The 22,489-nt window shown below is 39.2% G+C and overlaps 1 protein-coding gene across 9 annotated transcripts in view; it reads left to right on the top strand.

The window, feature by feature from the left end:
• The first annotated feature begins 10,986 nt into the window (after positions 1–10,986).
• Positions 10,987–22,489, top strand: part of TRERF1 (transcriptional regulating factor 1) — a 72,900-nt gene continuing 61,397 nt past the window's right edge. For 7 of the 9 annotated variants that reach the window (XM_026072385.1, XM_026072392.1, XM_026072390.1 and 4 more), the window contains exons 1-2: positions 10,987–11,045; positions 14,550–14,607. The gene's annotated coding sequence lies outside the window, so the exon portion shown is untranslated. The remainder of the gene's footprint in view (positions 11,046–14,549; positions 14,608–22,489) is intronic. The other 2 variants (XM_026072384.1, XM_026072387.1) reach the window with 2 other exon arrangements.

Below are 22,489 nucleotides of genomic sequence, written 5' to 3'. Positions count from 1 at the left end.
TTCCACCTAGCAAGTTCTCTTATTACAGAGGTTTGGGACATGGTGATCCCCTGGGTCTCTTCTGCTTTCTTCATGTGAAAAACAGTGTTTTTTGTGGTTTTGCTGTAGGGAGGTTGTGAGTTTTAGGATGTTGTATGTTTTTTATGGGCCCAGATATTCTTTGGACCTTTCTGAACTAAACAGGTATCATGTAGCTGCTGGTGACTGGAGAGGACTGTCCTTCTCATGGTCTGAGCCCTTCTAGATCTGTGTTTTTATTTTTGTGACACCGACTCTGCGAGACTTTTGTCAAAAGTCACCATTTAACCAAAGCGGTGAAACTTTGTTTCTGACTTTGGGGAGTTTCCCCACCAAATCTGCTGGTTTTGCCACTTTTCCAGGTTGTGCCTCCATGCCAGCACTGGCTCTCTGCTGCATCTAGGGCCAAGTCTGCAACAAGCAAGAAAGGACTCTCTAACCCTTTTKTTTTTTTTTTTTGTCTGAAGAGAGGAAGTGGTAGATGCCAATCTTTCTCTCTCACACATCCTTCCATGCGCATCTTGCTGATGGCCACCCAAACTGTCCCCTCAAGAAACTATTCCACCATGACTAATTTCCTGGCTTTTATTTTGAAAATGTAGTCATCAAAGCTTGCACAGATCAGCTGATGCAAGTTCCATTCTGCTTTGTATAAAAAAACCTAGAAAGCGTAGTTCTGGGAAGAGGTACTGGAGATGTTTTTTGTGATACGAAGACAGGGAGGGAGGGACATTCCTGTGGAATGGGTACTCCTCCTCTTTTAAACTCACTGAGCCTGGGAATCTGATAGTTTGGATTTCTTCCATACCTATTTCTTAAGCTTTGTAAAGTCCTTTGAGCTACTTTTGTATGTGCAAATGGAAAATTCTGGTATTGCTGCATACGCATAGTCAAGGTCTAGAGGACCGTGACATAATGTAAAACCAGTGCTTTGGGCTTGAATTAGTCAGGGGGTGGGGGAGTAGTGAATATTCATGGCTTTAATAAATTAATTGGTGTATCTTGATTTCAAAATGAAGACTAAGTGCATTGGGAATAGTAGATGCACACTCTGCCAGGTATGAAGACTAACCAAGATTATAATTGTTAAAAATTAATACTGTTAATTATAATTCCATAAAAGCTCTCTGTCTGATTGGTGAGATGATCCACCTATGTAATAAATATTGCCATATCTTTCCCTTGCTGCTTATACAAATACTTGTATTAGGAATATTTTGTGGATGCTATCATTTATGTGACTCTGTATCTTGGGCATAACTCTGTTAGTTAAACTTTCTTGAAGAAAGCATCTTTTAAGGCTAGTACAGTTTCAATATCTGAAAACCATTATTAATGGGTTTTGCATTTATTGACAAAGCTGTCAATGCAGAATAATTTTACTGAACATCGTGGAGTTTATTCAGATCTTCATCAGCAAACAGCTATCTGAAGCTATCTGTCACTGGCTGGAAAAGCCAACATAGTTCTTAAAAACAGTGGGGAAACTAGCTGTGCATTAATCGCAGATAACGGGGTTCTTGGGTGTTTTTTTTTTCTTTAATTAAAAAAAAAAGTCTCCTTTTCAGACAGATTGTTTCCTAGAAATGCTAGGAGAAATGGTTAAATAAAGTTTCCTGTTACCAATCTTATTAGTCTTAGCATTTGACTCCGAAAAAACAAAACAAAGCCCACTAGCCTCTCAGAAGCCTGACCAAATCCTTCAAATACCCTCTGCTTTACTACAGCTACCCTAATATAAACAAGAGTGAATGAAGTTCATATTTTTGGCCTTGTCTAGAGCAAAAAAAACCCTTAGTATTTTGGAAACTGAAAAAAAGGGGGGGGGGGCTCTGCTGTTTCAGTGTGGGAACTGAAAGAGAAGCAAAAGGATTTATTATAAGTGTTCTGAGAACAGGGTTGGTAAGTTTCCTTGAGCCTTTGATAGGACAAAACTAGCTTTCTCGCAGTGAACAGGTTTTAAATTGCTTAGCTCTTTAGGAATTGGTTCCTGTCATTGAATTTGAGGGAAAGTTAGTAAGTCAACAACCTAAAACAACATTTTTTTTAAAGCCCTACACCAGTGTAAAATATTTTAAGTATTAAAAAAAGGGGGGGGGGGGAAGCAGCTAGTCATTTTTTCTTCTTTTTTTAAAAATTGTCTTGCAGAGATATAACAGCAAGCTGTGAAATGGTTGTGATACTATCTTGACTTCAGCCTGTATCGAGATTCCACTTCAGGGAGTGCAATCGTGCAATAAGCTGCCTAGTCAAACATTTCTCAGTTGCAGCATGCTGGATGCAGAAGCTTTCTGAGGCATTCTCTTAGTGGGATATTTTGCAGGATCAGGACCGTGGATTATTTTCTTAATATACTATCAGTGACCCTTGACTGAATACAGTAAAGAAAAAAAAAATTACATACATACTCCTAGAGGCATAGCAAATAAAAAGGTAGTTCACCTTTTATTTTAACTATTGGCAGTGTAGGTTTTATGAAATCTCACCAAATCTGTTCAATAGAAATTCAAACAGACTTGTTCTGACTTCTTCCAATTATCACAACATTTAAATGCTGTAATGCTAGTGATATATTTCTTCTTTAAGAAAAGTGAAGAGAGGCAGCAGGAAGTGAGGATGTAAACGGCACATACTTCTCAGAAGCAAAAAGAAAATGACATAACTGTTTTTCTGACTTCAAGCAATCTTAAATTTATGTAGCAGTTTTCACTGTATTAATTTCTTGAAGGAAAAATGTATATATTCCACAGTGCTAATGTGGTCATATTCCTAACTTTTTACAGTGATGCTTTATACAGACACATTATAGTAACTACTTTGAAATGGTTTCTGTTTTATTAAAGACCTGATTAGCTAGGAGGGAGTGGAAATTATACATTTTAATAACAACAAGTACTGGTAATATTTATTTTCTTTTTTTCCCTGCCCATTTAAATATCTTTTTCTTTCTTTTATTTTTATGTGAAGTTTGTGTGTGTGTTATTCACTAAAATCTTAGTATATGAGATAGTTGTAATTTAGCATTTTGTGTAATAATCCATTTCAGCAAAAGTGTTGTGATTTTTTTTTTAATCATTTAGAAGCAAACAAGATAAATGTTCTAAAAGTCCTGTGTCTGCAATCCCATTATTTTTCTTTTGAAATTTTTACTTGCTGGTATAATTCTTTTCAAGAGGGTCTGCTGCTTTCTGAAAAAAAATGATGCTCAACRAATACCATGGGATAATACAGAAGCCTTTGTAAGATGTGCACTGACCTACCTAAGAAACCCAAGAGAGATAATTACAACCTTTCTTAGTCTACATGCAAATGCACTTTGCAAACGTTTTTCCATGCAAAGAATGCGAACCAGTTACATTTTGGAAACTATAGGTATATGGAAAATGGACTATAAAACAGATGCTTATTTCTGGAGATTTTTTGAAGAGTTCCAGATTTAAAAAATATATATATATATATATTTTATGTGTATATCATATTAAATTATTAGGCATCTTTACTAGTGTGTAAGGAAGATTTATGCTGTAATGAAATATTGCTGTAACCTAATTTAGAACTTGACAAATCTGGTTTTATAGGGCTGAATTATAAGGGATACCTCATTATTTGAGGCGAAAGCTTTTATTGTTATTTTTGGCATCCTCGTCTCCTCTTTGCTTGGGTTGTGCTGTGTAGGAGCTGCTTTGGGCAAGAAGTCTCAGCTGATTCTTTTTCAAGGGAACTGTACAGGATGAAGTCATGATTAAGGATCACATTCTGGCAAGCCTTTCTAACCACATGTGGTCACTGATTTCAAGTTAAATGCTTACAGTCCTCATTGCTCCTCTGGGTAAGAAATGTAGATCTTTGGAAAAGCACCAATTTCTACCTTGTACTCAGACATACCTTACTGATACTCCATATTGTTATCAGTAGCACACCAAATTTAGCTACACAAAAATGACACATATACTGCTTAAAAACAATCTTTCCTTCTGTCTACAGATCTCATGATTGTCTCTCATTTTAAACTCTAACATGCTGTTGCATATTCTGAGTATGACCTCACTGTGACTTGCAGCAGACAGTAGAAAACATTACAAGAAAATATTATTTACTAAATTTAGGAAGTTTACGCAGAATTTTGAGTAGCAAATACCTCCTTGAGTGTTTTTTAAGACTGTTTGAATTACTCCTGTGTTGCTGTTTACAGGTATTGTCACAACTGAGAACAAAACTGAAAACAAAAGTTGTGCATTTGACTGAAGTGAATAGCAAATTTTAGCTGTAAATAATATGTCTTTATAGAGAAATGAGCTTCTAGTGTGCAGGGTTTTTGTTTCCCCTGCTGCCCTGGCAAGGAAAGTGGTTGATTTTAAGCAAATTGTACCTACTTGTAGCTACAACCATATATGCACACACAAGTGAGCATGTGACAAAGGAAAACAAGATGTGCAGTTCAAACTCAGCCAGTAAATCTTTTCAGAAACCTTTTCTGCTCCTTCCTAGGAGAGAAAAGTTTTACGCTGTGATCCTGTTTGTGTGTTACCCCTTGCCCTGCGGCTCCTTGGGCACTCCTTCTGATGTGTGCTTATCAAACTGGAGGAGGGAGACATTGCCAGATGATTTATGTGATCAGCTATAAGTAGCGGATTGAATGTTTACATTTAGAAGGAATATTCAGAATAACTTGCTCGTAAGCAAAGGTTTAAAAGTTGGAATATAAGCAAGAACGCTCAGTTTGGTGTGCGTTGAATATGTGCTGTGTTAGTTATGTGATTAGCTTTAGTTGTAAACCATTTGCTGAGTTTTAGCGACCCTGATGTTTAGTCTTTGCCCCCCCATTTAGACATCAGTAGCCAAGTGTTTTGCCTCTGTATTTAGCCTTAAGTTGCTCTTTTTTTTCTGATGTAGTCACCAGATCAAATTATTTATAAAATGAGGACATCCTTTTGGATTTCATATGTAAACAGTCTTAAATATGTGCGCAGGCAGAGAGATTCTTGTCTGTTTATCCATGGCTGAAGCACAGATATTAATAAATAGTGTGTTTCCCTCTCAATTAATAAATAGTGTGTTTTCCCTCTCAAACTTCATTTAAGTTCTCTCTTTAAGGCTCAGATTTCTTCTCTAGATTACTTGGAGAAATACTTCCACCTTGCCCTTGATCAAATTACTAGTTGCAGTATGTCTCTGCCACTATGATTATTTATTGTGAGCCAGGGTAAGGGAGTGAATTCTTCCTGAGTGGCTTCTACCAGGCAGGTACTTGCACAGGCAAAACCGTGGCTGCATTGCTGTCATTGGCGTCTGAGGATAGGGTCTGCTCTCTTTCCTTCAGGTAATATGATGGCTCTGAGTCTGTTAATTTTGGAATTAATGGTGAAAGCCAGCAGCCTGCTGCCAGCCCAGCTAGGGGCCGTTTAAAATCTTGAAGCCATTTTCGTGTTGTAGCTGCTGACCCTTATTTGTCTCAGTCACCTACTGAGGTGTCTTACAAAGCGCTCTCCTTGCTGTAAGGATTTTGGGGGTGGTGGGGATGGACTGTGAAGGTCGGAGGTGGCTGGCATTGCCCCAGGCCTCCGCGCAGTGAGGCACTCGTGTTGCTCCCTCTGCTGCATCTTTTTGGACATGAAGCGCTGCTGACCTGCGAGGTACCCGGCAGCATGGCTGCGTTCGGCTGAAAGGGAGACGGGAGAGCAAGACGCAGGATGCTGTGAAACGGGGGCTGAGGAAGGTGTATCTTAGAAAGGTTTTAAAGGTACTGTCTGCTGCCAGGGCAACTTCATTTGTGTGGTAGTGTTTGTTCTAGCTTTTCTTGTTTAACAAAACTTCAAACAGCCTTTTAGCCAATGCCAGCAAGGTTTGCAAATCAAAACCAAATCTGAGCATAGCACTACACTTGAGTGAGCTGTGCTAATCTAAGACGAGCGTCTGTTTCCTGCTTAGAGCTTCTCCCCCATGCTTTCATTTGGTGCATGTACAGCGCTGCATGCTGAAAGGCACTTTTTAGACAGGAATTAGTTAAAGAAATATGTGGTAGCCACTGCCCAAGCTCACTGTTCTGGGCGTTATTGGCTACCTACTCGGGTTTAGAAAGTATCTGTTTGGAGTCAGGCAGATTACAGAAGAGAGTCTGTCATTTTTGAATTAACATCTAGAATGGAGTGATCTTGTGTCCTTTTTGGATGTTGCCTGGATTTCTGTGATCAGGCAACAAATTTAATTTGTCGATAGTAATAATAATAAAAATCTCCATAAGAAAAGTCATACAGTGCAAGTAGTGCTTATAATGTGTGAGCAGAATATTTTATGTAGCAAATATGTTAAACAGTTACAATCCTGAATAGTCCAGCTCTGCTGCTTGCATAAAAGCAGCCCCTTAAAGATGCTGTGGTCTGATCTTCCACAAGCAAGTCGATGACTGCCTTGCGCTTTCCTTACAGCAAGAGAATTGAAATAGAAGGGAACTTGCCATCAGTTCTCAATCTACTTTTTTCCAGACACTTTGGCCTCCACAAATTGTATAGCCTGCCTTTTCTCTGCGTGGGAGAGTACAAACTGCTGCTGGAGGCAAGGAGGAGAGATTAACATTCATCTGTTCTTTTCTCACTCTCTTTTCCATCCCGTGGGCATAGGGGAATTATGAATGTGCTGCTCCTTCAGGGAGCCTTTCTACTCATTACCCTGATGAGCAGACCACAGAGAAACTGATAAGGTTGTGTGAGTTGCACATTGCTGATTAAACAGGCACATGAAAAAGCTGAGCGTGATGTCTCCCCAGAAGAGGTCAGAGAGCAAAATGGAAGGACTGATACAAGTCTTGCTGTGGTTGGAAGAAGGTTTCTCCTAGGTCACCCTTAGAGTAGGGGTGCTTGCTGACAGATCTCCTTTTCCAGAGTTTTGTGCATATTGAGGGCTTAATGCAGAGTCTGTCTCTTCACAGGTCTCTGATGAAAAGTGGTATAAGATTATTTTGGAAAGCTCTGTTTTAAGCAGAGATATTTACTTCTTTGATTCCAACTTTGATTTAATGCTGCATATATACCCAGAAATACTGATGACAGTATATTTCAGAAACAGAATTTATTTTTTTATCTGTTCATTTTTAAGTCCTTACTGGCATGGAAACTAAAGCTGAGACCATAAATGCTTTTCCAATCATAGTAGTGATTGATAACACTTGATCACAAGATCAAGAGATTTTTGTTTCATTTTATGGGGCTGGTGGGGACAGGAAAGGTCTCTCAAACACATGCTTCCACAAAGTGTTGCTTCAACTGGGGGGGGGGGAAGGGCTTTCATTCAGCATTGCCCTTCAATATCCTTTTACTCTTATTCTCAACAGGAGACACGCTAAGGTGTGTGCACACCATAAGCAGGGGGAGTGTATCTGCTAATGGCCGCTTCCTTCTGCAGAAGCGCACCAGCTTTACTGATACTAAAATTGCCTATGCAGAAACAGTGATAGGCTCATTGTCCCCAGGCTCTCCTGCTGCTGCTAAATCAGAGCATCTCTCTCAATTAACAGCCAGGCATTCTTTCTTTCCCCCCGCTTTCTCAAGTCCTAATCAGAAGTGGTTAATAGTTAGCATTTCCTAATCTAGAAATCTGGAAGATTTGTCCTCTTAATCAGGAGCTCTCACTCCTCGTGCGGTTAGCAGGCCCTGCAGTTGGGAGGACAGTAGGCCTCTTTGTATTGTCTCTCCCTTCTGCGTTAGCAAAGGTAGTAGGCAAACACCACGGGATCTGAAGAACAAGGCCCATGGTGGCCTAGAGGTGGATGAGCTGCTGCATTCTGATGTGGATGTTTGTTGTGAGAACTGTAGAATTTGGCGAGTCTTATGAGTATGTAACTAGCGTCTTGTATGAGGTGGTAGAAGCGTACAAAATCTGTATTTTTGGAGGGATGTGACAGGGTTTTACCCAGGGGATAGCATGCATATTGCTGACAGTGGCAGGGAATTTTTATGGAGTTGCTTGTTAAATTTCTGGAAGAATGTTGCTAATAAGAGTCAAATGTGGCAAGGTCAGTACAAGAGGAAGAAAACCTCCCACTCAGACAAAAGCAGGGGAAGGGAAACATTACCACACATGGGACTCGTTCAGTCCAAAATGGTCCATGCGGTAGTTTCTCTAGCTGTTCAGCAACTTATTATGCTGGTTGAACTTTCTAGCTCAGCCACATCTATGTTCATGTTCCAGTCGGGCTTTGGGAAAGCAGCAATGGCACCATCTCTATCCCGCTTCTTTTTGTTGTTGTTGTTTGGTGGATTTTTTCTTTCTTTTTTTTTTTTTTTTTTTGAACTTGAATGCCAGTATCTGCTGATGGCATCACATCCAAACTGTATCCCCTTGTCTAGGGGCGAGAGTCAGAGTAGAAGGCCTGCCTCCACCCAGGGTACTGCCAATCCACACTGAAGCCCTTGGAAGGAGGAACGTGTGCGGTAGTTTGGCATCCGTGTTCTGCCACCCTTCTCTCTGTAACATGAAAGCAGTCCTGCCCAGAGGCAGTAAATTTGAGTCCCTTCACTGCTGACAGAATCCACAACACTTCATGAATCTTTAAGATGCAAGTGCTTCTGTGAAATGGGCCCGGAGTGCTGGGGTGTCTAGGAGCCACTATATTGATGACTGAGGCAAAAAGATAGTCGCAGCATTCTTCACTTGTAGCCTGGTCATTGGGTTGTTTTGGAAACCGTTTGGGTTGTGGTTTTCTGTAAGTTGGCTATTAAAATAGGTCCACTCTTCTGACAGGAGCTAACATGAGCCCTTAGCCTGACACAGAAAATGAGCGGACTTGTTTTTCTGTAATTCTTCTCCTCCTGGATCCCACCCAGCAAATGTCCACTCAATTTTGATTTATTTATGAACATGCTTTTTCTGAAGTTAACATGTCTTTTTCTGTTGTACTTCTCTTTTTTTTTCCCCTGCTATAGAAGTCAAGTGCTCATTTCTGTTTTGACAGAACTGTATGAACGTGAATGCTAGTAGGGCAACAGAGAGTTTAAAAAAAAAATCCATTAATTAAAAATATTTACATTGGAAGCTGCAAAACATTTACTCTTTGAGTAAAACAAACTTCCCCATTGTTCTTGTATGATTGCTGCAGTTTCTGTGAAAACAGCCAGGAAGAGGTTGTGCTCTGAGGAATTTTACTGGGCTGGCAGGGGAATAGGAGTGTAGGAGGACTCAACTGGATTCTTGGTCAGCACTTCCATTCAGTGGCTCTCTTTCTCAAATCTTTCTGTCACGTGGTCAGAAGATCTCTTCTTCATATAGAAAACAAGAATGGAATAATGTTATTATAGTCTTTCTGATAATGCCAAAAAAGAAATGATCCATGCGCTTACAAATGAAGGCGTTCCTGAATGAAACAAACTGCAACTAAAAAGAGGAAATAAGAGTGAGTAAATTGTGTCAGTGGAAGATGAGGAAATGGTATTTGCTATATGAAAGTTTTCTTTTTAGCACTTAAAATATACACTAATGTGCACTAAAAAGCATTCTACAGAATGGTTTTTAGAACTCGGTTCTCTCAGCAGCTCTCCTGGATAGGTAGATGTGTACTACTGTCTCCATTTTGCTGATGGGAAATCTGCAGCACAGATTGGTGAAGGATCTGACCTTTCAGGGGTGCTAAGCACCTGCAGTTCCCATTAGGGCCCATTGGAACTGTGGATGCTCTGTGCCTGAGGAAAAATGAAGCAAGAGTACAAATCAGAGATGTCAGACCCAGGTCTAAACCCCAGGGTTTTCTTTGTGTCTAGTTTCGTACTCTGTGCACGGGAACACTCTTTATAGTGTCACTACAAGAAAAATAAGTAAACATGAAAATAATTTACTTTAAATCCTTCCATTCCTGCCATATCCCCCACAGATAACTGGATTGAAAAATGAAGTTAAAAAAAAAAACCTAACAACTAGTATTGTCTTATACAGTGTCCCATTTCACTTAAGAATTTCTGGTCCTTTTCAGTCTGACAGTGGCTTCTAGGGTTTGTGGGCAGAACRCTGAACTCCTTGATGTAAAAGGTTGTGTGGAGGGGCGATATTCGTGTTTCTTTTTATAAAGATCCTTGATTCACATATCTCACTCTAGGCAGACTTTTAGGCTTTTCCAAGTGTCTAACTGGAGGTTTTTCTTCTGCCCTACTGACTTACTAACTGGTTAGATTGCAGATCATGTCTCCTTTTCGTAATAGTGTCATGGAAAAGAGTGTTCTTTCAAGCCCAACTTTATCATGACTTTATATTTTTTATTAACAATTTCAGGGTTGCAGTTTTGTTAGTCAGATGCACAGTACTTTTTCCTGTCATTCTGGATATGCTAAACTGTGTTACATTTACTTGTACAACAAAAACACTTTGTTACATTCAAAGGTTGGTTTGCAAAGGTGTTGAGAAATTAGATGTACTTGATCAGGATAGGCGTAATTCAAACTTGCGCGTGAGAGCTTTGTTTCATCCATTTCTTGCATGCTTTACCATATTTAAAAAAGACTGGTTGGTGACAGTTTCTTGGCCTAGAGATAAAAGGTGCTGCATTTCCAGCTTTGATGTGCTGACAGAGAATTGTCTCCACAATGTATAGCACCGCTATGATTACTTCTAGCTATTACCATTGGTCTCATCTTACAGCCATTCTCATTTGACGTTCATTCAATTTAGTGAGGGGATGCTGCAGACTTATTTATGACTCAGTAGGTCAACCTGTACACTTTGGCCAAAGTGCAACTTCGACTGTGTTATCCTTTGCAAAGGGGGAAGAGTTTTTTGTTTGTTTGTTTGTTTGTTTACAAAACATGTTACAACCTCTTTAATACCTTTATATCCAGGTTTCCCAGATGACTGCAGACAAGAGGGTGACTCGCCTGGGGTATAGATTATAATGAACTGAGAGTAGAAATTTAACTTTTTTCTTGAAGTTATAATTAACTTTTTGTTGTAAGCTTATCAGGTGGTATTAATGGAGTTTTTCTTTTATTACAGATGGAATTTTATGACTTGTTGGATTCTGAATAGAGTGGGGAGATGCATCTGATAAGGTAAGAGAGAGGGTAAGATAAAAATGTTCTTGCACAAAACAGTCTCGTTTGGTTTCTTCTAATTGAAGGCAACTATTTCTTTGCCTGTCTGACAGAACCCTGCAAATAACTGAGATATTTATTTGTATGTTACATCTGTCTGTGATCCTCAGAGCAGACAGTCAGGTATCAGCTCTCTCTACACAGCTTCCGTCCCGATCCTCTCTGCTGGTGAACTCATGTACAAAGTCTAGAAGACAAAAATGCAGATCTTTTGAGCCACCAGGTTAGCCAGATAGGTAGACTTATCCTAGTATCGTAGAGCTTTATTAAAGTAACAGATGAGGTAAAAGTTTATTTTTTGTTTTGTTTGGGGATTTTTTTTTTCACCAGGACATTTGAAAAGTAAAAAGATCTTTAAGATGCTTTAGTTTCTGTGCTTTAAAATTTGTTTTTCTTGTTGCAATTTTTTTCAAATTTGGACTGTTTTTATTAGGACAGAATGTATATTAGTAGAAAAACTCTAGGTTTGAATATGGAACCTGTATTTACTGTCATTAGTCTGAAACTGTCTGAAGTTTGCTGATTTTTAATAGCAGTGTTTTAAAAAGGCAGTGTTCAGATAGCTACTTAATTTCTCTTTCATTGTCTGATTCAGACACTTCCACGAGCTGCAAGTAGATTTCTTTAAAATTTTAAGTATTGGAGTAGCCATATTGAAACAACAAACAGTTGAACATAATAGTAGTATGATGTAGGAATTAAGAAGACTGTCACTGTTGACCCAGTCTGTCGCTCTTCAGTCTGTCATTTATTTATTTTGTCTTTTGTTCACCTGAACACTGTGGCATATACAGGTCTCAAAACTTCCTATCGTTCTTTTAGGTTGTTGGTTGGAATATGTAGTAAGAATAGTTAAATGCATTATGTCATTGTATGAGGATCAGGACCAAACGCCTTCTTTCCTTGGATCCAGTCTTGTAGACAGGTTTGAGATTGTTTTTTTTCAGTTTAGTTTGCTTAATAGGGTTACCCTTTGGACGATGGCTATCCAAGCAAGAACTGAAAGCTTAAATGCCACTCAGCACTGTATGGATTATATAAGAACTGAAGACTTGCTTCTTAATTTTTCGCAAGCGATAGGCATTTTCCCCTTTGTCCATTCAAACTCCCCTCTTTCACTCCATTGTTGAATTCTGTTACGAATATTTTATTTAATGGTTTACTCACTACCCAAAGATGGCCTTGTATGTATATAGTTATTAAAATACAGCTCTTTAGATTACAAGACCTCTCACCTGAAGTGCTGTTATATAAAGCATCTCACATGCATACCTCACTCATTATGTAAACGACCTTGTTCACTTGCACGTGTTTGAACCAGTCCCCATATGTTCCAAGAAGTCTTAATGAAAATTACTTTCAGAAGTTCTAAGCACATGCTCAGCCTGGGCTGCGTTTTTGCCAGTCTCCTCAAGTGCTTCAGCTACAGGCTCATCACGCACCGGTACACTTTCTTTTGCTCTATCTGAAGGCCATGTAGTATCCATGGTGGTGTTGCTGTTGATGCAGAGTTGATGTGTTATATGCTCTCATTTAAAATGAGCATGGCTAATATGGGCTAAACTGAAGTTACTTGTGCTCAGACTAGTTTGGTATAGTGGATTCTGTCAATTGAAAAGAATTTTTTATCTAATATAAATTCAATACTGGACACTTGTTGGCACGCACGTGGAGCAGGACCTTAGTGTTTGTTCAACCGCTGATATTTTTCCGAAGACGCTAATCCTCATAATTATTTGATTTGTCTGACTAAATAGTTTCATTTTGTTTAAATATTGTTCTGCTTTGTTGTGAAGGGGATATCCATAAACCTGTGTGCTTTAACATGGACAGTTTTTTGTAATACAGCAGCTAGTTTCTATTTTACAGTCTTTCACAGGGTGAGCTCATTCTCTCCTTACCTCATAAAACAACCACCTAGGGAGCTCTGCGTCTTAAGCAAAATCTGCTGCTTCAGGCCTTGACACCTTCTCTGGCTATGGCTTTATTGCCAACCCCAGGCACGTACAAATCATGAGTCAGATCCCTAGAAATCACAAGACTGGATATAAAAGGAGATTCTGAGAGGAAGAAGTAACATTTTTTCACTGGCTCTTGTCTTTCACCTTTAGAGGAAAAGATTCTGTCCTTGTTTTGTGTGAGATCATTTCAGGGTTGAAATTAATCCTGAGCTGTGAATATGTATCTCGTGCACACATTCTGTTTTCTCAGCCTTCAGAGAGGACTCTGTTTTTTCTTTCTGCAGTGGCACGGTGTTGAGCAGTGCCCCTGTCTCACTTTGGAGCAGGAAGAAGCTGCTATCCCAAACTTGCCCTCAGGCCTCGAATCCTGCTTGGGTCTCATGCTCCATGTGTTCCCCTGGTTGCCTGAGGTTGTCGTGGTTATTTCTTGACCCATTCCCACTGTTTCTTTCTCTGGAATCGAGCTTCTGAAACATTTGCATGTTTCTTGATGCCATTGTGATAAAATGGATTCTATCTTTTAGCCTCATTTAAAGCAATGGAAGATGATCGTGTCTTTGCAGGGAGTAATCCTGCTTTAATTCAACAAAGGATAGTCATGGTGACTGTCTTGTAGTGGCCAGTTTTTGGCTAAAATCCTATTGATTACATGACAGGCTTGAATTTAAAAAAAAGAATAATGCTCTTTTAATATGCCTGAAGCCTAATGATGAAATTGTGAGACTTGGCAAGGTTGCACTGATGTTGATGGGTGACAGACCTCTCACCCAGCACTTTCTTTTCCTTCCCCCATATTTACGTGTGCCTTTATCCTATTTTCTTCCAAGAACCCGGGGCCCTTGTGAACTACAAGTCAAGTTTCACATAGGGTGTGTCTGAGAAGTTGGATCATAAATACAAAATCATTCTATAAGATCTAATCTATTTTCAGAGGTACCTTTATGTGATGAAAATTACTTTGATCACTGAAATGGCGTTGTGTCATTTTGGAAGGAAATGACAAGGAAGTAACTGTTTTCAGGCCTATTTTGCACCCCCTGTTACCTTAGACCTGATGAATTGCAGCTCCAAGGTCACCTGTCTTAACAGTTCCAATTAGATTGCCAATTAATATTAATTATCTGAAAAGCAGTACATTGATGTATATTCTATTATTAATGGCTGGGGCATACTATGTTAATGCATTTTATAATAGCAATCTGTTTTGCAAACATTTTCTGGTTGTTCTTTTTTAATGAGTCTTGGCAGTGAAAACACCAGTTTAATACGTTCAGAGCTATAGTAACTCATTGAAGAATTTGTGGGTTTTTTTACTGGGAATAACACTATTGATTTCGATGAGACCAAACTGGGGCATAGTCAAAGAATGACTTCTGTCTAAACCGGTGCATTGTGGTTTCTTATTGTTTTAATACATACAAGTGTATAATTCTTATATCACCACTGTATTAGTTTTAATAATTTCCTTTGACATTGCATATGTATATTCTTGTCTCCACAGAAGTCATCTTAGAAAGACCTTCAAAATAAGAAAGCTTATTTGAGTAAAACAGTAGCAGGTAATTTGAGTTCCTTTTTTATTGTGTTAGTTTGTTATTTTGTCAGAGTATGTGGAAAGTACCTGGAAAGCACTGGGAGAGAAACGGGGAGTCATTCATGCGTAGGGAGAAGCCTCTAGATAGCAAAGCTCATGGGAAGGGTAGCGGGTGGAAAAAAAGGTCTCCATAAATGTAGATATTAAGGTAAATGCTTTCTCCTTTTTTTTTTTTCCCTCCAGAAAATGTGAATATTTGCACATTCTGATGTTGCAAGTCGTAAATGCTTAACATTTCTGAAAGAATAAATTACTTCAGTGCCTAAATGTGTAGATAAGTGTCAGCCTCAGAGGATCAAGGAATGTTTGAAGAACTCCAAGTAGGTTAATATTAGGCAGAACATAGAAAGTAGGGGAATACGTTGAACTAATATAACAAAGGCCTAGATGTAAGTTTATAATTAAGACTAATCAAGTTATGAAAACAGAATTTCTGTGGTTCTGCTTTTAATGTAAAAATGGAATACTCACTTCCCCCTTCCCATCTTTGTCACACTAGGTTTCCCAAGCTTGATGTTATAAGAGTTGTGCTTTCTCTATAAAAATCACGATGGGAAATTAACCTGTGTAATACTTCTCAAACTATTTTTACAAAAAAGGCCAACTTTCACTGTGGATTATCCAGTACAGCCATACTGTGAACTGCTTGGTTGGGTATAAGTAACTGCACCCTTGACCAAGCAATTAAGAGAAACTGAAATCAGTACTGTAAAACACACAGTAAGACTATGGGGCTAAAATGGAAAAAGCCATTTTCAGCTTTTGCTTACAGAGTGAACTGATGTGAAGTTCCCCTCTCAGTACCTAAAGCACAAACAAGGAAGGGTGTAGTTTAGCATTGCAGTCTCCAGGATCATGTCGCCCAACTTTCACCCCACCCCTGTACCAGCTCTGCCGCTTTTCTGGCCTCTCAGCGAGCCTGTGCAGGGCGCTAACCCGGACAGAACTCCTAGCTTTTCCTTTTCCTCCGGGTTAGTTTTCTGGACTGAGCTCCCTGGGCTCAGACAGGCTGGCAGGCACAGGGAAAGCCTGGGGGCAGGTCTGGGGATACGGCTGCCCCTTCTGGGGTCGGCTCCAGCTGAAGCAGCCAGTGAGCACTGCCTGTCTGCCAGGCCAGCGTGGGTCTTGCTGCCGCTCACCTCTTGCCAAGCCCACCGCCCTGGGGTGACTGGCGGTTTGCATCTGCTGCTCTGATAGCATGTGCGATGGCTCTGTAACTCAGGTGTTCAGAGTTTGTGTTTAAAAAACCCCGAACTTGCATTTTGGGGAGTATAAATGTATTTATCTTTTCCCTCTGATGTTGGTGTGACTGGAGGTAGAAGTAGCTGCGGGTCGCTCTGAAGATCAAGGGGAGCGGTGGTCTCGGGCAGCGAGGCCAGCCATGAGAAGCAGGTGGCCCTCCTAACCTGGCAAGTCTGTGGCGTGTCAGCTCTGCGGCTGTAGAGAGGCAGAGAATTTCAATGGCTTGAAGATAGAGTTGGAAGCCAGGAACTTTTGACTTCTAACTGCAGCTCTGCTAATGACTAGCCTGTGGTTTTGGGCAACTCCCTTAGCCCTCTTTGAGTCAGCTCCTCTGTCAGTAAAAAGGGGATAATACTCCTTTTCTTTGTAACTCACTGTTAAAATGATTAATTATTGTGCAAAGTGCTTCAAATGTCAAGATTCTGCCGTGTATCGTTACTGTTGGTATAGAGAGGCCTATCAGAACTTTTGTTAAGAAACCCTAGGTCCAAAAATGAAAAAGGTTTGGGGGGCTGTTCTTTTTTTCCTTATTAATTTTTGAAAGAAATCAGATTGACTCTCTATACCAAAGTGCTAACCACCAATGCTGAACATTTGGATAGTGCCTTCTTCTCCTCCCCTTCTCGTTCCTCCACACAACTCTTTTCTTTACTCTTCATATCAACCCCTTCCTAAATAAACTAAGGAGAGGGTGACGAGCAGTTGAAAGGGAAATTTTATTTGAAGCTGAAGATGTAAAATCCTAGTAGTGAAGCTAAGTCTTTCCTGATGATGTAGAGGGATGTTCACTCATTCCACATTGAGGCTGTCCTTAAAAAAGCAGGTTCCAAGCTATGGCTTCTGTTTGGAGACTGAGATTGATTAAACATACCAGTAACTTACTAGTTAAAACAACAACAACAACAGCTTTCTAAAATAATGTAGGACATGGAGGGAGGAGCCCAATAAATAAAAAATTATGAAATTCATGTTTGAGATTAAACTCAAAAAAACCCTAGATATTTAAATTAAAGGAAAATATTAGTTAAGATACCCAACTGAGCTTATGTATGCTCTGAGAGAAACAGAAGCTTGTTTTTTCTGTTAGTCTCGCACAAAACATGATTGACCCAGTGTTGCATGTGGTAATTTCCTGCTCTTGGTTAAAGGGCTGCTGCTTTAAGGAGTTGAGGACTCTCTGCATGCCACAGATTTGGGTTGTGGAGCTGTGTAGGGTAGGCAGCTGTCGTGTTCTCACTGAGAGAGGTAACGTGCCCACAGTTGGAGAGGCAAAGCTAACTATGACTTTTGTTTACTGTCTGGTTGTCATCTTGATACTCAGCTGATGTGCTGTGAAATTGCAGAGATTATTGATGATTTTTGGATTTCCTAAGCCCCAAGGAATGAGCTTTAACTTTAGAGAAAACATTCTGTGAAATACATTCACAGACGTTTGCCCCCAGGAAGATCCTCTGTTATCTGCTCAACCTATCTTAGTGCAGACCATAAACTCTCACTTGGAAATTTCTACAGTAAATCCTTAACTTCTGTTGTGACATTACACAGATGCCCGCTCTTGACTGTTACTGGCATTGTTGTAAGTTACATTTGTTTCCCTCCAGGAGAATTTTAGCCAATGCAATTTTGTGCTATATAATTTCCTATATCTTGCTTATGGCTGTAGCAATGGAGTGTTTTGTCAAGAGTGGCAGAGTGCTATGGGGGGCAGCCTGTGCTTCTGAAGAGCTCCAGGAGCTATACTGGTTGGAGTGACCTAAATGCAGAAGTCCGTATTTCCAAATGTATTGCATGGCTGCAAAGTGGTGAAGATGTAAATAACTGAGGGGCTGGATAGATTTTTAGTCAACTGGATAAGATAGAAAGTGTTTCTTGTGGATACTGCATTTTGCAAGCTTTCTGTCAATCAGTTTCTGAGCATACTACACATCTTATCAATCAAGTGCAATTATGTACAGTCTGACAAAGGAGATTTATTCTGAACTCTTCAAAAGGTTTTCCTCTGTCCAGTAGCATCTTTTTGGGGGAATAGTTTTGACTAAGTATTTCTTATCTTCCAAGTAAGGTTTTGTAGTGATGTTTAGCCATTTTGTAAGTCACTGATAACCATTATTCTCTTTGATCAACCAAATAGGCTGACTTTTTCACTTGCAGAAGTAAGATGTATTTTCTGAAATTTTAGCTGTTCTTGTGGGATTTTCTCTTCCGAAATGAACAGATCAGAAAGAGATGTCATTTTCCAATAATGGTCTTGCTGTTACTGTTTGTAGCTAATACTCTCCCTCCCTCCCTGCCTTATACAAAATTATATTCTTAGCCATCCAGAGGCTGCATTTCCTCACTTAGCTGCAGAATCACACAGGAAGTTTGCTGTCTAGATGCTGCCTGCTATGACCCCCCAGTCATTTTTAAAGATTGTTACCATCCAGAATGCAATCCCCCAAGTGTAACACTCATGATTCTTTTTTATTCCTAGAAGTTTGTAACTTTGTGTTATTGCTGTATTAAAACCAGTTGTTGTTCGGATAAATTATACTTGGCAAAAAATACTTTACTGTAAAGTAATCTGCTTCACTTTTTTTTGCCATTGCTCTGGATCTTGTATTCTGTGCAGATTACACAAGAAGTGGTTACATATTTTCATTGCTATTGATTATTATATTTATTATTATTACATTATTTACATATATTATTATCAGTTATTATTGATCCTTGGTAAAGGTAATGGACAGCATCCCCTCAGGACTCCAAAATAGCAAAGGTGGGGGGGAGAGAAAGAGGAAGTAGGGTATGTGGGTCACTAGAGATCATTCTTAAGGGATTTTGCATCTCTAAATTGAACTTCTTGTAGTTTGAGGTGTGGGTTTGTGTAAACATAATTACAGCTCTAAAATCTTGCTTTTAAATGTTGTGTGTATGTACGTGCAGTAGTTCTTTTGTTTTTGTGAAATAACATTTTTCTAGGGACCTGTATTCATATCATCTGGAGTTTTTTGTTGTTTAAGGTAAAATTTAATGTTGATAACTCTTTTTTTTTTTTGGTCTAATTCTTATATGGTGATTAAGTACCAGACAGTTGCATATTACTTACAGTTAATAGTGAAAAGGAAGAGTTTGGCAAAGACTTGGCTAAAAATAAATGAATGTCTTTCAATTTCCTGTGGGCCTTTTTTTGTGCTGCTTAATAACAAGGTGGAATAGAACAATTTTCTGCTTCTGAAATAGATGTATTTCTAATTTTTATACCATTGAAATTTTTTTTAAATAATAAAGAAAAATCATAAACTATTAAAACATGTTTGTCTGCAAAGTGTGCATATTGGGATGGTTATTTTTTTTCCCTCCTCCATTTTATCAGGGAAAAAAAGTTAACTTATTGCTTTAGTACTGTATAAGCCCTTTGCTTTCAAATGCAGGGCTGAATCTTACAATGTACTGCTTTCATGATTCGTTATTCATTATTTCATGATTCATTATAACAGTTGCCTATAAGTATAGTGTTTGAACACCTCTTAAAGATTAAAAAGGTCAAACCTTTAACTTCCTTAGGGATGTTGTACACATCCTCATTTTATGCACCTCACTCTGCTCATTTGTAAAGTGACTTGAATAATCTGCTTAAGGCAGCCCAGGAAGTCTTTGAGAACTGGAAGTAATGGTACCTTCCCACCAAAGCCATCTTTCAATGGCTGTTGAATACTTTCCTTTGGGTTAAATTCTAGTGGTGTCACTTTGATCCTGGGAGTATTATAATACTTACATGCTTTTTCTTATACAAAGGAAAAGTATACACTCACTGGCCCTTACCATAATCTGTGCTATTAAAAAAAGACAGGCAAACCAGGAGACCTGATTTTGTCCCACTTGAGCTTCCTATACATTTGTTGAGTAGACAATTTGAAAGAACAAATTATCTCCTGTCCTTTTTGTCTCAGCTTTTTTCTGCTAGCTTGCAGCTTAAAATATCATCTCCTTTTGTAGCCTTAAGAGGGGGTGATGAAGTTTTCTCTCAAAGCGTTCTCTGAAGTTGAACTAGTTATACCATCAATCCCACTAACAAATCTCAGATGAAGCAGAACTTTTTGACACGATGCTATCTTGACATCCAACAGGCTTTCACTGACTAAAAAATGTGAAAAACGTGCATGGAATGTGCCTCTGCAGTTTGTGATGCAACTCTTTCCTTTGCTGTTCTTTTTGGATGGACCATGCTACCCAGGAAACTTCCGTTTTGTACCAAGGTGCAATAGGGGCTTTTACAGAAGCCTTGAGAGGCATCAGCATTATCTCTCCAGCAGTGAATGCACGCTGTAYATATCTGTTACTCAGAAACCAGCCATTCCTGAGTTTTGGGTTGAGGATGGGAGCTAGGTGAGGGTATTCTTGTTTCTCTGATTTCTGGGCATGGTGCTAGGGAATGAAAGAGATAAGATGGCTTACTCTGAATACCCTAGTGAAGAGTGGAGTCTTGAGCTGCTTTGTGGCTCTAAGACTACTTGATAGACAAAAGGAGGTGAAACCTATTTTTTAGTTCCGATTGGAGAGGTACTTAAGGGTCATCTGTAGAATGACATGAAGTTCAACCAGTAGTTTCTAGTTTCTGTTATTGCATAAGGTTTGGATAAAAGTGGTGATGGGCACCCATTCAGCAAAACCATAGCTGGCAGTGGTTAATGACAAGACATTCTCTTGAATTATTAAAGCACTTTCCTTGAAATAAGGAGGAGGGCTGTGTGTCCAGGTGGCATGTGGATGGATCCCAGTGTGATCTAAACCAGTAATGTTCTTTAAGCACTAGTGAGTCACATACAGCTAGAAGCTCCAGTGCTGTCTTTCATGTAAGACAAGTTCTCATTCACTTAGCTTGACTTCTTTTCATACATGATTTTCATTTTTGCTACTGAGGTAAATTTGAAATTATTTCCTTACATATTTAGATATTGCCTTGGTATTAAAATGTAAGTCCTCTTCTAGTTTCTTGTCCTCTCTTTTGTATATGATTATATTTACTTCTTATTAAAGAAATACTATTACATAATTACATAAAAAGCATATCTGAAGAATAGTGGAAGGAGAGAGAGAGAAACAGACTGACCTTCTATGTTCTTTTTCTCCTGCTTAAAACAAATTGAAACTTATGTGATATTTTACCTGCAGCCTCTTGCTTATCCATGGAAGTTATTTTTAAAGACCAGACCCTGCGAGCCTTCTTTTCATTTGGAGGGGGTTAACATTAGCTTTTCATGTCAGCCAGTGTGGCTGGTATCTGGGAAGTAAAAATATAGCCATACAGGTTGCTGTTGGTGAGACTGTTGTCTGTATAACTAGTTTCCTTAGCAGGTGACAGGCTTCTTCCTTAATGATTTAACTATTTAATCTCAGGAAATCCTTGAGAAACAAGATGTTTGGGAAGTTCTGCCAGAGACTTGTGTAGGTGTGGTAATAGAAGAGGGAAGGGACGACTTTTTCCTGAAAATGTGGGGCGGGAAGACTTGACTGTTGGTCCAGAAATGCTGAAATACAGAATGAATTTGGAGAGGCAGGACATGGGTTCTCTTCCAGGTTAGACCAATGACTGACTGTGCCTCTGAGTTTCTACCTATGTGAAATGAATTATAACATATGCCTCAGAACTATTGTGAAGGTGCTAAATTAAGGCTTTCAGCGAAAGATCACAGAATGCTTTGAATAAAGCTTTATAAGGTGCAGAGTGTTCTTACTATTAATACCAAATAGTTTGTGTGCATCTCTTAAATGACAAGGAAAATGAAATGTGCCAGATTTGTGGAGCTGGAGAAATGTTTGCTCATTATTTTCAAAGAGCTAGAGAGTGCAGATGGAGAAGGGGGGGTTGAAATCTAGGTACGGAGGAAAAATCCCATATACTGTCATCATAGAGGTTATTTTGAAATCCTTCATCTTGTTGCCTCCTATCTGTAAATTCATTTTGTAGATTGCTGAGTTTTTCAGCGTATGGTGAAAGGGAACAGAATGTTCACCAATATAGAATAATACATCACAGAGGAAGCTGCTGCTGAACTTTTTATTTGAAGAAAATGTAACAAACCAGGAACTGCTCTAGTCCTTTTCTTAAATAGGAAATACATGAAACCACAAAAGACAAGTGCAGTGCTAAGTGACTGGCTGGAACCCGTATTAGAAATTTGGCATTAAAAGAGAGAGTCTCTCAGCCTACTTTGTCAATTGGATCATACTTCAAAAGCTGAAAAAAGGCCAATATGTGACCTGCCAGCAGAATAACAATTAACAGCATTTTAAGTTGTTCCACTTAAGTGCTCCACTTTTAAGCTGTATCCACTCCTTTCAAGTGATGACTATCTACTCTGCTCAGTGAAACTGAAGTTCAGGCACATTGGTTGCATAGCGAAGAGGGATCTTTGCTGTCCTTCTGAGTCTGACTGGTCGGAGTTGTCCCCTTTTCAGAATTGCTCTGCCTGCCTTGCTCAGGCTCTGCTTTCTCTTCACTGTGGGCTTAGAGGAACCACTGGGTTCATTTGAAAACAGGTCATAAAGAATGGGGAAGATTAACATTGTTTCAGATGGCTGGAGCTTCTTGTTGTATTTCAGTTATTTTAGTAACAGTGAGG

This window comes from Apteryx rowi, unplaced genomic scaffold (assembly GCF_003343035.1).
Source record: "Apteryx rowi isolate R43461 unplaced genomic scaffold, aptRow1 scaffold_34, whole genome shotgun sequence".
Classification (NCBI taxonomy): Eukaryota; Metazoa; Chordata; class Aves; order Apterygiformes; family Apterygidae; genus Apteryx; species Apteryx rowi.
This window is presented reverse-complemented; position numbering and strand designations above follow the sequence as displayed.